Source organism: Thermobia domestica, chromosome 1 (genome assembly GCF_964235325.1).
Source record: "Thermobia domestica chromosome 1, izTheDome1.hap1.1, whole genome shotgun sequence".
Lineage (NCBI taxonomy): Eukaryota > Metazoa > Arthropoda > Insecta > Zygentoma > Lepismatidae > Thermobia > Thermobia domestica.
Genome location: NC_137454.1, coordinates 44,962,452 through 44,976,219, shown reverse-complemented (window position 1 = coordinate 44,976,219; position 13,768 = coordinate 44,962,452).

Here is a 13,768-nt window from a genome sequence, read left to right as displayed (position 1 = left end):
GTGCTTGATGCTTGAGAAGCACAGCTTTCAAACTTTCTCTTTGGGAGGCTGAGAGATCTGAGTAGTTCGATACAAACTCTTCTATCTCTGGAATGGAGGCGCGAGTTTTCACTTTCATCCACTCTTCTGATGGGAATACGTGAACTGCCATTTCTTGGGCACTTGGGAATCTTCCATCGTCCAAGTTTGGGGCACGAGCTGCCTTATCTCTGCAGGTCTTAGGCTCATTCTGTGCACTAACCCGTATGGCCTTCCGTCTTTCGTCTGACGGGGAAAAATTACACTCAAAATTATCTACCTCATCCATAATACTAAATGGTTTTTGGCACTCTCCATTCAACTCTAAACAACGAACTACTAGATCCTCAGTCTCGCAATCTACTGATCTAAATGAAACTTCTACATCATGAGGATGTTTGAGATGTAGAAGGCCGGTGTCATAGTCTAACACGGCACGAGATTCGGTAAAAAAGTTGGATCCTAATATCAAAGATCTGTTCAGACCTGAAATTATTATACCTAAAGTATGATATTCCTTCCCTTGTATCTCAATGACTAACAGAGTTTGGCCAATGATCGTCGCTGATTTACTACCAAAAGCGGACGTAACCCGTATATTCTTCGCACTCAGAAATGCGGGTGGGGGGTGGCTATTTGAGACAGTGTCCCAAATTTCTTTCGAAATTGCAGAGCAAGTAGCCCCAGTGTCCAATAAACAATTTACGTCTTTTCCAAACAAACACACTTGTATCTCTGGTAGTGAGATGACGTTATTAGCAGGTAATGCATCATTACATGAGTCAAACAAATTCTTAAATATACCATTTGCTTCTTCATAGACTTCCCTATCTAGATCAATATGTTCTCCGTTCCTACTAAGTAATGTTAAATTATTTTCAAACATGCCTTCATTGAAATGCTTCTTTGATTTTATCACTAAACATAAATTACAATTTTCTTCTTCTTTTTCTTCTTCATTTACAAAAATTTCTTTCACTGCGGTTTCGCAAGAGTTATCATCATGTTTATTTTCTACGTTATCTTCAAAATGTCGCACATACTTGGAATGTAATTTTGTCAACTCGATTGGACAAGTTCTCACCGTGTCCTTCCTACCGCCGTCGCAAGTATATGCGGAAAATCCTCATTCCCTTGAAGAAGGAGATGAGGATTGGTTACTTCTGGTATTGTTTGTATTCTGAGTGGGAGGAGGGGGCGCACGGTCATAGCGTTCGAGAAGTATTTCCTCCTCTTCTCGACGGAAGGAATTCCCTCGCTGTCCATCCGCACTGCGCATTCCGCCCCTCCTACCGCGGGCTACACGACCGTTGTTGTGGGTGGAGTGGGAGTTCCCCCCACGTGACCAACCAGCTGACCCATTTCCGCTGCTCTGATTTCGAGGTGGGGAGCGCTGGTGGTTGTTTTGGTTCGTGTTGTGTCTATGTCTCTGGTAAGGACGCTGGTTATCTCGTGTTCTGTTTTTCTTACGAGCGACGTGCTTACCGCTAAGGCCTGAGGGGTTATTATCCTCTCCGTCTATGCTCACCTGGAGCATGTTACCCCTTTCCTCGGGTTTTGCTGGTAGAATTGGTCGCGATTCGTCATCGACGACTGCAGTTCTTGGACCAAATTCAAAAGTTCAGCAATGGTTTTAGGGCGAGACGTGACTATTGCCCTAAATAGCCAATTGGGAAAGTGCCGTGGGAGTACCTTCAATAACGTCGCATCTGACATGCGTGGCTCCAAAATGCTGTTTTTGTGCAGCAAATCCAAGAGATATTCTGCAGGGGATTTGTGCACTCTGCTGTCAAAGTGAGAAGTTAAAATGTTAGCCCTTAAGTTAGCCAACCGCTCTTCACTTAGGTAGCAATGCCTAAATTCGTACACGAAATCTTCATAAGTGTGAATTTTGCTTCTGTTTACCTGGAACCATTGGTAACATGTGTTCCGGACAGCTCGAGGAATGAAGCTGAGTCTCATCTCGTCCGGTACCCCAGTGACCTCGAAGTACCGGTCGAGATCTTGGAGAAAATTATAGGTCTCGGTTTCCGTCTCGTTCCCCATATACACAGGCAGAGTCACATCTCTGTGTATGAGACCTAACGCAGTAGCGAGATTTTGTCTCGTCTCATGAGTACATGAGCGAGACGTTGACGGAACAGGGTCTGTCTCGTGGGCAGTAGCGAGGTTCCCAGGTTGAGAACCGGGCAAGTCGCGACTCGAGGTGTTTTTCGGTGATGGAGGACGTTCTTGGGTAGCGGAGACAGAGATGTTCGCGAGTCTCCCCTCGATCACCTCGCTCGTCTCCTTCTGTATGGAGTTCTTCCATTCCTCCATCTTCTTCTCTAGTTGTGTACACACATCCTGTACGGTATCTTGCATCTGCTGGATGCTACCGTTACACTCTGATCGAATTTCCTCAAGTGGCGTTTCCTGCTCGATTTCCCCCCGGAGCCTGGCTAGTTGGGAAGCGAAACTCACTTCCACTCTCCTGACCTGATTATTTAGTTGTATAGTGGTCTGTTCGACACGAGATGAGACCTGTTGTACACTTTCTGAAAGATCTGTGTAATTTTCCTCTAGTTGTCTGGCTACACTTTTCGCATTTTCCTGTACCTCGTCTAGCCTACTTGATGTTTCGGCTACACGAGTAGACAGTTCTTCACGTGTACTATTTATCTCCTCCCTTAACTCAGCGGTGGTGTGCTCCAACCGCTCAGTTAGCTGCCGCTCACTTTGCTCCAGTCTTGAACTCACGGACTCCAACTGGAGTTCAAGACGAGCGTTGCTTGACTCTATAGCCTGTTCTAGCCTATGAGAGCTTTCCTCAAATTTCCTTTCAAGTTTTCTTTCTAAACTATTTGAGTTTTCTACTAATCTATTCTCTAAATTTGTTGCATTTTCTACAAGTTTTAATTCTAATTTTTCCTCTAGGCTCTTATTACTTTCTTCTAACCTCTCACAATTCTGTCTCGTTTCGTTACGGACTTGTTCTATCCTTCTCTCTAATCCCTTTGAACTATCTTCTAATTTTGATTCTAACTTCCTTTGGCCCTGCAATATTTCACTGAGAATGGCTGCTATATTTAGGCTACTAATGTTTTCCAAAGCGCTATGTTCATTTTCGGCGGGGCTAACAATATGTTCCGGAGTTTCAGTAGTTTCTTCCCTTTCCTCCCGCAACGGCACTTCCGGTTCCCTACCGGTGACTAGCGGAACCATTTCCACCACGTCAGCGTTTCCCACTACGCTGTCCGTGCGCTCGTTAGCGTTCTGTTCTACTATACTACTCTCTTCTGAGAGCTCATCAGCTCTCTGAGCGAAATCTTCATTTACGAACTGCTGGTCCATGTTGTCTAATTTTCGAGCCTGCGCTCTTGTTACGACCATTTACAAAAGAAATAATGTTACAAAAGGTTACTTCCCCCCTAACTTCAAGAGCCTGAATTCTCTAACACAGTTTTAATTCCGTGTTGTAATACAGAACATTCAAAACACACACATAAATTCAAACACAAGACACCATCGTTCTTGGAAGTTTCAGGGAATAACAAAAACATATACCGAACAATTTACTTAAAATTGTACTCTGACCAGAGAGTATATGAAGTATACTCTATTTCCCTTAACGCTGCTGTCGCCAAGTTTCTTGGCGCAAGAGCGTGGAATCTCGAGCCCTGCAGCTGGGTAGCCACAAATATTGTGAGGGTGGCTAACACAGCACGTGAAGTTCAGCCCGATAGCTGGGGCGCCACAAATATTGTGAGGTGCAGGTAGCCAGAGCCTAAACTAAGGTTACCAAGTTACACCACCACAAATGAAATTAAATAATAAGGTGGCGTGGCTGGGAATATTCAAAACTAACAGAGAAAATTTACATAAAATGCAAATCGCCAACATCTGCATAAGTACTTCCCTTCTTGGAGATGAGGGTACTCTCCTGTGATGGCCACCACTGCCACAAGTAAATCGGTAGAGCATAAAATTTCATTTAATGAGAGCAACAGATCTCAGGGTTATCTGCGCAACAGTCATGGCCAAGATGCTACTATAGTGAGTTGTTTAAAATTACCAAAAGGGTTAAAAAAACTACTTTAAAATAACAGGTAGCAGCCTGTTACTAAAAACTCACTATACTCATGACTGATAGTTTGGTTCTCTTGGCATAATATTCTCTCTGGGCCTCATTCAGAGAGCTGGTCAGACATACACATAACAAGGGAAAATGCTTCCTTGTCTCACACTCCTGAAACAGAACATTTTCATTAGCAGTAGGTACTCACCCTGCAGCAAATTGACTTCAACACAAATTCTGATTAGAGATGACGGTTTATTTCCAAGAGAATGAAACATCAAGATGAGTATGGATGTTGATGATAACATTCCAATACACTGATACTTAAACTTCTTATGTAGTGCACTACTAAAACACTGACACTATGATATATATTGATATATATATACAACACTTGTTTCACTATATTAGAAAATTAAAGAGGGGAGAACGAAAACTTGTTAATTAAGGTCTGGTTGACCTTAGAAAAATTAAAAGAACATTTAATACAAATTTCTTTACTCCTCAGATGATGAGTTCATAGTCTCTGTCAGTCTCAGAGAGGAGAAAAATATATCACACAAAAATTTTATTGTTAGGCAACACGTTAAATGAAGATAAAAAAAACAAAAACAAAAATTAAATTTATCATATATCTTGTATGTTCGCTGCACTGTTCCTGTAACTGACTAACATGTTCCTGTACACAGTTCTAGCACAAAGTCACCATGTCCTTCCACATTCCCATTTCACTGTAGAGGGTGAATGCTCCTGTTAAATGTTTAATATGCTGGATGATGAATTCTCTGGACGTGGACATGTGGTATGTCCATGAAATCAAGCATTACAAATGCTTGGAACCTTGTTCAGAAAGTCCAAGGAAGGCACTGCGTTTGTGCCGTTACAGGCCTTAAAATATCTCAACTGAGATATATTACTTTTACGTATTCACTGCCATACTGGACGTGTAAACGTTTCCCCATACTATAGGTGGGGGTGTTAGACAAGATGTCTACTTTAGTTGTTCTCCTACAAGTTTTCGGTTAGCATAAAAAAATATGGTTATTAAACGTAATTCTCCATTATAAATTGTAGTTAACTTGTATGACTAAGCTTCCACTGCTTAGATAAGCGCACTGTCCAACACGTTCTTTAATTCACACTCAATAGTGATTAGTATAGACAAAGTTTATCACTACACACGAGTCCGAATACATTAAATCATGTATTTCAACAGGAATCTCCACGGGGACCGAAGGTGTCCTCACGTTCCTGGGATATCACTAACCGTTAAGCAAAGAAGTAGAGAGGACTTCCTTACTATGATTGTACGTGTTTCCACTTCCAGATCAGAGAACGAACTTCCCTTGTTCACCACCAAAACAAGTATATCTACCGCACAAAAACCAAGAAAGGAAGAAACTCGCTTCCTTTCGAGTCTTTAACAAAAGGTTTTTGTGCCTGAGGCGAGCTTCCGGGTGGCCCTTTCTGCAAATACCACCAGTTCAGCCGCTTCTCGTTGCAAATTGTTCCTGCACCCTTTGACAGGTGCTGCTGTATTTACAATGACGGTGAACTTGGAACCTTCTGCTCCCAGCAGAAGTCTATGAGAGTTTTTTAAACAATATAATTATCTTCACTTATAAAAACACTATAAAAAGGAAAAATACATGTTATGATACACTGAAATAAAGTTAAATATACATAGAATATATTGATATATTAGACATAAACTGTCATCTCCCCCAGTAACAGAAATAAGCCCAATTTCCTGCGGCTGTCCTTCAAGTTGTCTGCTACTAATGGCATCCATGTTTGTATGGAGAGGGAGTGAGGAAACATCTTGGTTAATATTTAATTTAGACAATTACAAGATCCAAATGTCTTGTGCGGATGGGATACACGTTGATAAAATTAATCAGGAATTTTGTACGGTATTTCCAAGAACGATTGAGCGTAATACGCTAATATTAATATTTTACATGGAAAATAAGTCAAAATAGAGTAAAACATTTTAAACTGGCTTTGCATCTTGGGAAAAAAAACTAGGTCCGTTCGCTGACGGTACCGGTCCTGGGTGAAGAGGGGGGCGGAAGAGACGCTTGAGCTCGTATAACGACTCACCAAGGGTAGTCGTCAACCTGGTTCGATCGTTGATATATGAATCTCGAGTGGTAGTAATAGTTTGCATGTAAAAATATCTTTAATAATTATACATATTATTATTCTCACCTTTTCTATCCAAATTATAAAGTCGATGAACGGTATCTAATGGTTTATTAGTTGATACACTTTTATGTATTTTCATTCAAATTGTCATGCACACATACAAGATGACTAGGTATCCATAAACAACAATTACATAGCAACTAAAAACATAACACTATCCCATAATGTATTTCTTTTACATATATTCAAAACATTCTTCTTTTGTTATTATTAAATTAACATTCTATTAAGTATATTGCTTATGTATGAGCACTTTCTGCCCAAGGTGCAGGTAATTATTAACCTATCCAAAGTATTTCGTTATATAAAATGTCGCCCGACAATTGGACTGAATATAAAAGTCATAAGCGAACTTGGCTTTTATCTTCAAGAACCACTGGTCCGTTCACAATAATGGTCTTACATTACTTATGCCCATCACATTTTGATTGCACCTCGTATGTATCTTCATTTCATTCCAAATATATATAGATATATTTATAACAAAATCTTTCATTTCATTAATACTTATTTTTAACAATAAAGTTTCAACACAAATTAATATAATGAAGACAATTTTTGTGTTTAATCAATCATGAATTAAATTGTAATCCTTCACGTTAATCAGAAAGAATTAAAATCATTGGAAACTTATCGTTGGTTAATGAAAATCAAAGAAAATAAAATTGACTAAAAATCAAAAAATTAAACATAACCTACGTTCGAAGGACCAAAAGGAAGAAAATAAATCTATTTTTACACAAACAGGTGACACCCTTTTGTTCTATATGTATATTTTTTTTCAGTCTTCTTCATTCCTATTTATTTGAGCAAGAATGTCAGGCGCAACTAACTCTTTCACTAGATACATCCATTTTTCCTTTGTATACTGAGTAGGTTTCCAGACCTTTAACTCATCTATATTACGAAGTCCAATTGACGTACCCGTTTTAGCGTTCAACAATTCAAAAACTTTAGGATTTATTTCCTTAAAACATAGATAAGGACCTGAGAAAATGTCACAAAATTTATAAATCTTCTTTAACAACATATTACTTTGTGGATGTTGTTTAACAAAAACTAAGTCATTGACCTTGATCCGATATTTTCCTTCTTGCAGAGACTACTTGAGAATTACGTTTCGAAAATTTGTTATGTCTTCGGATTTTTACCATATTCACTAAACTGGAAGAATCTATGATTGTTGAATCTTCTAACTTGACATCAAAATGTTGTTCCACAGGGAAAATCAAATCAGAACCATTATGTACATTAGCAGGAGACACGCCTAAAGTATCTGATATAGAATGATTCAAAAGGTACGTGATTTGATTGACATGCTTGATCCATTCGGCATGTTTATCTTTACAAAAGTGTCGAAACAACATACCAAAATTGCGATGTACATTTTCTACAACAGAGCTACTAGGATGGTACGGAGTTACAAAATGAATTTTAATGTTAGCCTTGTTCATGGCTTTGATGAACACATCACTTTTGAACTGTGAACCATTATCACACAATATATGTTCGATAGGGCCACAATGTGGAATATATATATTCAAGATTTTATTTATGATAGCAGCGGAAGTTGCTCTACGCAGAGGATAAGCTACAACATAACGTGAAAAAATATCCATAGTTGTTAGTAAATAAGTTTCTCCAGTAGCTGCTCTTGGTAAAGGTCTATATAAATCGATTGACAGAAACGAATGAGGTCTCTCAGGCGTTATTGAGAGCATTGGTTTTTGTGCAGCCTGGTAATTATGTTTAATTCGCATGCATTCAATACAGTCCTTGATATAATTTTTGATTTGAGCTCTCATTCCCCTCCAGTAAAAGGATTTATTAATCCAGGCACATACCTTTACATAACCAAAATGACCGAAATCGTCATGATAGGCCTTTAATATGCGTGTTGTTAGCGTAGGTGGAATACAAATTTTGTTTCTAGATTTGAATTTAAAATCTTTAATAAGTAGAATTCCGTTAGATAATTTAAATCTGGAATTCCAATGCTTGGGACAATTACATTCCTCACTGCATGAAGACAAATGTTCCATGATTTGTTTATATTCATGATACTTCATTTGATGTTCTCGCAAATCTTCTATTGAAATGGTAGCTATTTCATCCTGTAAGATTTTAAATTCGTTGATGGACAAGATATGTTGTTCTTCTCCAGGAAACAGACGTGATAATGTATCTACGGGTCCATTATCTACCCCTTTAATGTGTCGTACTTCGAAATCATAAGCTTGAAGATCTAACGACCAGCGAAGTAGTCTGTTATTATATCCCTGTACACTGTTAAGGTATCGCAATGCATTATGATCGGTAAGTACTATGAAATGACATCCGCTAAGATATGGAGCAAATTTTTGTATCGCAAAACGTACAGCCAAAAGTTCGATTTCTGTCGTGGTGTATCCTTTTTCAGCTTTCTTTAAAGTACGGCTAGCGCAATGTATAACAGCCGGTTCCTGAATAGTTGGATTAGGTTGCCAGAGTACTGCAGAGATTCCAAGTTGGGAACCGTCACACTGAACATAGAAAGGAACGTCATATCTGGGATGGTTCAAATGGATGTTTCGTTTTACGCACTCCTTCAACTTATTAAAACTGTGTTCCTGAATCGGACCCCATTGCCATGGTACTCCTTTCTTTATAATCATAAATAAAGGCTGGGCTATCTCAGCAAATCGTGGGATGGCTTTACGAAACCAATTGAAGAGCCCTAATATTTGCCGTCTGTTTCACATTTAATGGAGCAGGCAGATCTTCTATGGCTTGTACTTTAGATTGGCTGAATTGTAAACCAGAGGCATCAATTTGGTATCCAAGAAATTCTATGGAATTCTGCCGAAATTTTGATTTCTGTAGATTGATAGTAAGGCCCGAACTTTCCAATCTATCTAAAACTATATCTAAGTACTTCAAATATTCATGTGGATTTTTCCCCATGATTAAGATGTCATCGGCGTAGGTTATCACGTTGCTACGTAAGTCTTGACCTAGAACTTTGTTCAAGCAGGATGCTAACGCCGCACTACCATTGATAAGCCCAAAGACTACACGGTTGTATTCATATAAGTGACCTTCAAAACTAAATGCTGTGTACGGTTTCGAATCTTCATGTAGTTCGACCTGATTATATGCCATTACTAGGTCTAAATTTCCGAAGACAGCATTCCCTTGTAAAGAAGCTAGTATTTCTTCCACTGGAGGATACCTCACTTGTTCCAGATCAATGTGACAATTTGTGCGTCTCAAATCTAATACCACACGTAGAGAACCATTTTTCTTTGGAACAACATGTAATGGATTAAGATGCACGCTTCGTGAAGGCCTAATGATCCCATCTCTTAACATATCTGTAATTTGCTGACGTACATTTTCCCTGTATCTATATGGAATTATATAAGGTTTGGTTACTATGGGTTTGTCTGTTTTAACTTTAAAAGAATAAACAAAATCCTTGCAACGCCCTGGACGTTCTGAAAATACATTTTTATGTTTATATAGGATATTCTTAAAGTCAGCTTTTACTGTATTATCTGTAAAATCAAGACTGCTTTCGAGTGATTTAACACGTTCAGAAAACAATACATCGTCTTTTAAATTCACCAAATTTTGTGTGTCTTCCATTCGTTGATCATTTAATTTACCACTTTCTGCACTAACAGAAACATTATTCACTACATGAGAAATATTATTATATTGACAAGCAATATTATCTAATTTTGGAAGCAGTTTCTGAACGATTTCCTGAGGTATACCAGGTATAGTCAACGTTTGGTTTTTAAAATCAAGCATGACACGTAATTGAGATAATAAATCTAAACCCATAATTAATTTCTCGTTAAGTTCCTTTATTACCAGAATAGGGATTGATATTTCAAAATCTTGAATAGTTATTGTCACACGAGTAATTCCAGCTACTCTCTTTTTATGTTTACCGGTAAAATCAACTGTAATAAGGTTCTCAGCCTTTTGTAGCTTAGGATTCGAATAATTACTAGTAATTGCTTTCCACAACGAATACGATAATAGAGAGGCATTTGCTCCTGTATCAAGTAAAGCTTCAGTACTTAACCCATTGACTTTAATAGGTATTTTAGCTGTACTATACGATTTTAAAAATACAAATTTTTTTTCAATATCAAATCCATCATTGACAGTATCATCTTCGAACCAACAACGATTTACAACAGGTATAAATTGGTACTGACATTTATTAATTGCTATTTCCGAATAATTATTTACAGAGACGTCATGTGAAAGATCATTTTCATCATTAACATGAACATGTAAATTGGAAGATAAATGTTCATAAGAATTATCGCTAAAATTTGTAAATAAATGTTCATGAGAATCTACAGCTGATATGGGTTTAACCCCTACCACATCAGCCGCAATTAGTTTAAATTCATACTCGTGTATGGTTCCAATAAAGTACACTGTACAGCACAATCATGATTATGTCCCGTATTATTGTTCTGTACAGGAATTACTTCGATACCTGGATCTTGATGCGAAGTGCCATCTCTTGTTCTCCAATTACGTCTATCCACGTAGTTTGTTGTATTCCTGGAATTTCGCCATACATTCCGTCTATTTTTAAACCTGTTTTGATTATATGATCTAACATAAGGATTGCTACGATTAATTAGGTTAGGCGTATTCCCTACGTAACTTTGCCTATTTTGCTCGTTTTGATTGCCAGAATTTACTCGGCTTAGGTTGTGTTCCGTATCATTCACACTTCGGATATTTAGATTCCGAACAGGTACAAAATGATCTGAATTATTTTTACTCTTACCTACTCCTGTTTGTTGATTCATAGCATGGTATTGAGTTTCATAGCATTGAACAAGCATTAATAAATGGTTGAAACTCATACACTGTGTAGAAAACAAGATCTGTTGTAACTTAAATGGGAGCAAATTTCGAATCGATGCTATTATTCTAGATTCCGATTGCAAAGGATTAACGACTTTTAATTCGTTGTATGTATTTACAACAAATTCAACAACAGATTTGTGCAAACGAGGATTGAAATGTTGATTTCTAATAGTGGCATCTCGATTTGCAAGCAAAAAGTCATTTTCATAATTCGCGATCAGTGCTGCCTTAAATTCCTCATAAGTATTGATGTGATCACGTACGGCTTTAAACCATAAAGAACATGGTGGGAGTAATACATGAGGGATTAATTTCATATATTGTGATCTATCTATACACATTATATTGCATTCGTCCTGAAACTTTTCCAGGAAAGAAGTAGCGTTTTCATTACATTTACCACTGAATTTACTCATAGCCCGTATTTCACTCATCTTAACACTTAATTTTACCTTTCTTTTATCATTCCGTGTACTTAGTGGGTGACAATTCCTATCCATGACGTGATGTGTCGTTACACCATCCCTTTTCCGCACATCTGTCCTCTTCGGATGAATTTCTTCCAATATAATATCCTCATCAGACACAGGTGAAGGCGAAGTCATTTCTGGTGAGTGGGGAAACTCCAAGTGATCACTACCCATATTATTGTGGTATGTGTTGTCCTTAACTTGTAGCGTTCTAATTTCTTCCTGTAGAGTAGCTATCAATTGCGTATTTGCGCGTATGTTGTTAGAATTATTGGTGACTTGAATCTTTTGTTGTTGAACAGAAGATTCTATTACTTCTAAATCCTTTTTTACACCACTGATTTCTTGGATTTGGTGGTTGTGCTTATCCTGACAATCCTCGGATATTCTTTTTAACTTTTCCTCGAACTGAGATGTGATGTCATTCATCGCCTGGACAATTGACTGTTTCGTTTCGTCTGACTTCTGTTCCATTCGTCTACTTAACTCCTCATATTGTTTGTTAGATTCTTCGGACTTATGCTCTATCGTCTGCTTTAACTCCTCGTATTGCTTGTTAGATTCTTCGGACTTCTGTTCTATCTTCTGTTCTATCGTCTGCTTTAACTCCTCGTATTGCTTGTTAGATTCTTCGGACTTCTGTTCTATCTTCTGTTCTATCGTCTGCTTCAATTCGACCAAATTTTGTTTCATGGCTGCAAAATCATCCTTTCGACATTGTTCTTGCCGCTGTAAGGTTAGCAAGATTCGTTCCTCGAATGTCATTCCTGGTGCTACACTATGTTCACCGTTATCACCATTATTAGATTCATTTTCTATTGCCTCACCGTTCATTTTTCTTATAATTATTTTACCACTTCTCAGTCTTGTGAAATTTGTATTCATTAACTTTATTATAAAAGTAAATTCACCCTTACTTTGCTTCGGGATATGAATTTACAGCAAATCCCGGGTGAGGTAAACCAAAATTTTTATAACGACTCACCAAGGGTAGTCGTCAACCTGGTTCGATCGTTGATATATGAATCTCGAGTGGTAGTAATAGTTTGCATGTAAAAATATCTTTAATAATTATACATATTATTATTCTCACCTTTTCTATCCAAATTATAAAGTCGATGAACGGTATCTAATGGTTTATTAGTTGATACACTTTTATGTATTTTCATTCAAATTGTCATGCACACATACAAGATGACTAGGTATCCATAAACAACAATTACATAGCAACTAAAAACATAACACTATCCCATAATGTATTTCTTTTACATATATTCAAAACATTCTTCTTTTGTTATTATTAAATTAACATTCTATTAAGTATATTGCTTATGTATGAGCACTTTCTGCCCAAGGTGCAGGTAATTATTAACCTATCCAAAGTATTTCGTTATACTCGCTGCACACAAAATCACACCTATAGAAATCCAAAAACTCACATGTTGACGCTAAAATTTTTACAACTTTTTACACAATAGAAGTTGTGCGTCTATACCCACTGTTTCCAAATCAGTGTCGATTCACTAAGGAAGGGCGTAGGATCCTTCCTGTGTATAATGAGTCTTATTTAGTTCCTCATCTAGTGATTTCTTGACGTGGTGAGTCGTGAGGACCTCACATATAGAAGTCTAGGCGACGAGAAGTCGTGAGAGACACAAAAAAAATTCTCTGTCAGCGCTAGCTCCGTCTTCCATGGTTCTAACACTCAATGCATGATTCCTATAGAATATGCTTATTTCTTCCATTAATTTATCCATCGTAGAGTATTTTAATATCATTCTCCCTTCATCCCCATGTATGCTATACATTATACAATAACCCAGTAATTAGCAAGCGGTAAAGTACAATATAATTAGCCTATAAAGGAAATAAACATAAATGAATAAATACAATATAATACAATATTGTATTAATATTTCCGTACTACGCTCGGTGTTTTACACAATTTACTCAGAATACCTAGATAATATTAAATAAGTATGCTAATATTTAAGCAATTAATTGTATCGAAAAATGATCTATTTACATATTGATATGTAAATGTGCCCCTCATCTGCATTTTGATATGCAGATGATGGAGAAGGACATAGGCCTTCTACAATGTTTTTGATAAATATATAGAAAGAAAATA